Here is a 2,971-nt window from a genome sequence, read left to right on the forward strand (position 1 = left end):
TTATGTATTTGTCTGAATATTTTTTTATTATACCTAAGGCACCTACTATGATAGGAATTGTTTCTGTTTTTAGATTCCACATTCGAGTTATCTCTATTTCCAGGTCTTTGTATTTTGAAAGTTTTTCCATTTCTTTTAGAGAAACGTTGTCATCTGCTGGTATTGAAACATCAATTAGAAGGCATTTTTAGGTGACACGTTAGCAGAATAGTTAACGCGTCGGACAAAATGATTTTCGACATTTCTTCCGGATTTATCTTCTGATTTCAGATTCCTTCAAGGTCAACATTATCTTTCATCTGTTCGAATCGATATAATAAATTACCGACAGAAAACTGGGTTCCATGTAATCGATTTTCTTTCCCTTCTGGAATTACGTCCTTAAGCCATAATTTGAAACCATTATTGTCGTTATTATGATGATATAGGAACACTGGAGTCGATATAAATGACTATCATCTTCACCCAAAATTTCTGGTTTTATATCTATACCACAGAGGATTAATTTTAAGGTGTTGGATTGGCGGATCATTGGTGCATTGGGAAGATACTTTACGTTATCTGTTCCGACTCTTTACATACTGAGTTCAAACGACGCCAAATCAACTTTGATTTTCTTTACCCCGTTATCGATAAATTAAAGTGCCATTCGTGTACTGGGGGATGTTAGCATCAGCTAACCTCCTTTTTCAAATGTTATGCATTGTTATTATGCTTCAGACAATTATTATAATTATTGCGTGAGACAATCTGTAGAGTGACGGCTAACATATGCTTACTCTCTGACTTCTAAACGTACAGACCGTTCCAAGGTTGTTAAAATCCAGTTACCAATCTAGTTTTCATTCAGATATATAGAATTTGTGAACAGAAAATTATAGAAGAAAATAATAATAATAATAATAATTTCAAATTTTGGCACAAAGCCGGCAATTTCAGATGGGTGGGTAAGACGACTATATTGACTCCAGTGCTCAACTGGTACTTATTTTATCGACCCCAAATGATTAAACGTAAAGTCGATCAGAGCGGAAAGTTAACTCAGAACATAAATAGGGACGGAATTTGAACTCAAAATGTAGCGGCGGGCGAAATACTGTCAAGCATTTCGTCCAGCGTGCTAACAATTCTGCCAGCTCGCCGCCTTAATGATAATAATATCAGTTATTGCATTCAAATGCCGTTAACTATGGATCCCAATTTTGCCAAGAACAATTTTTTTCAACTTTCTACGATTGGTGTCAAAAGTATGAGTACCATCAATGTTCTAGAGTAATCCCCTTCTTATACATCTCGCCCCTAACAGGTATTCGGTATTTTTCCTATATAAAAGGGCATTATTTTCGAATATAATAAGTATCTGAAGCGAAAATGTTGAAAACGCCGTGCACTAGACTGACGCATAAAATATAATGATTCTTACCTCATCGTTCCAGTTTCAAATCTAATTGGAGACAACTACGAATATTACTGAACTGAAGCAGATATATTCCCGTGTAGCAAGACAATACGAATGTCTGCGTGGCACACCTTATGTTGGTTTATAAATCCAATTAGTGATTAGAAAACAATGTGGCAGTGGAAGAATAAACAGCTACAACAATTATTTCTGATGGTCTACTAGTCTTAAAATTGTAATCTTTATAAGTTATGTCCTAAGGTTTATTTCGTCAGGTACAAAGTTAAATATGACTTTGTGACGTGAGAATGTATCAGAATTTCCAGTAAATTTTGTTGTTGTAATAACAGTCATCCCCGACTAAACAGATATATAATTAAAGTTTTAATAACCATGTATAGAGGCACTTTATCCTATGTCTCCCTCGTTTATCTATCAATGAAGCATAAGAAGTGAATGATGAGATGTTACTTGTAGGTCTTGCGTGATGGTTATGGTTGTGTATGAAGCATAGTTTCGATTCACACTTGTTCTATATATTTATAATCCTATTTCGGTACCGTACAACACTACAGATATAAACTTCCCATTCTATTCTAAGTGAATAATCATTCATCAAACCGATCGAATATTCTAAGTAATCAGAGTTTGATTTGTTAAAGACGATCTAGGGTACGAATTGTGTATTCTTTAAAATCACGTGAGCCCATAAAGAACAAATATATTCATAGGGTTTATACTCTCTTGTGCTTCGAAGGTCTTCATCTTGGCAGAACAGATCGAATGTTAATATGATGCTGTTTTGTTTGGCTCTTTTACTTTTACTAACACTCTAAGATGCAACATGAAATTTGTATTATTATCTGCTTGGTGATCTTTGCGATAATTTGATTTTAGAATGCACTTTAGGTTTTCCTTTAAAACCTATGTCAGTTCTGTAGCTAAATTAAGAAAAAAAAAGGACAGCAATCATGTCCCTAATATCCTACGATTTTCATTAGCATAAATATCTTAAGCTTCAGAATGCTATATTTATTGTTGTTTCGTCACAGATCGTCCATGAACAAACACCCCAGAATGATCAAAGTGATTCCAGCCATGACCAACTAGTAAATTTATTTGATCGGCTATAAACTGAAGCAGATATTGCTGCTATCACTAGAAGGTTTACTGATGACGTAGAACCTTCCTAGTTGACTTCAATGCGATAGCAACTGCATATTCTGTTTAAAGTCAGGAGCACAGAATTCCAAGGAAAAACATGAAGGTCAATTGTGATACCTTTTGTCGTGAAATCTTTTATACCAATTAGACTCCATGAATTCTTTGTTATCTTACTTCTCTATTTTAGTTGTGGTCTCTATCACAACGTATAAAGAGAAAAGTCAGAAATTACATTGCCCAAAGCGTATGGCTGCTTGTTGATAAGGCTATCGTGTGTACAAAGCAAAAGGAATATATTTGTATAAATATCTGGTATGTGTGTGTTTGCATGTGTGCGTCTGTACACACATATGTATGTACAAACAAACACTCACCTATATATGTACATATACATAGATGTGTTCATAT

The 2,971-nt window shown here is 34.5% G+C and overlaps 1 protein-coding gene and 1 long non-coding RNA gene across 5 annotated transcripts in view; one reads left to right on the plus strand and one right to left on the minus strand.

Annotated features, from left to right (window-relative positions):
- The window catches only part of LOC106877331 (uncharacterized), a 23,416-nt gene extending 20,522 nt beyond the window's left edge, over window positions 1-2,894 (minus strand). Inside the window, exon 1 of the long non-coding RNA XR_008263729.1 lies at window positions 1,424-2,894. This is a non-coding gene — a long non-coding RNA (uncharacterized LOC106877331). The remainder of the gene's footprint in view (window positions 1-1,423) is intronic.
- LOC106871529 (dopamine receptor 2) overlaps window positions 1-2,971 on the plus strand; it is a 797,114-nt gene that overhangs the window by 5,295 nt on the left and 788,848 nt on the right. The gene's annotated exons all lie outside the window — the stretch shown is intronic.

Source organism: Octopus bimaculoides, chromosome 3 (genome assembly GCF_001194135.2).
Source record: "Octopus bimaculoides isolate UCB-OBI-ISO-001 chromosome 3, ASM119413v2, whole genome shotgun sequence".
In the NCBI taxonomy this organism is placed as follows: domain Eukaryota; kingdom Metazoa; phylum Mollusca; class Cephalopoda; order Octopoda; family Octopodidae; genus Octopus; species Octopus bimaculoides.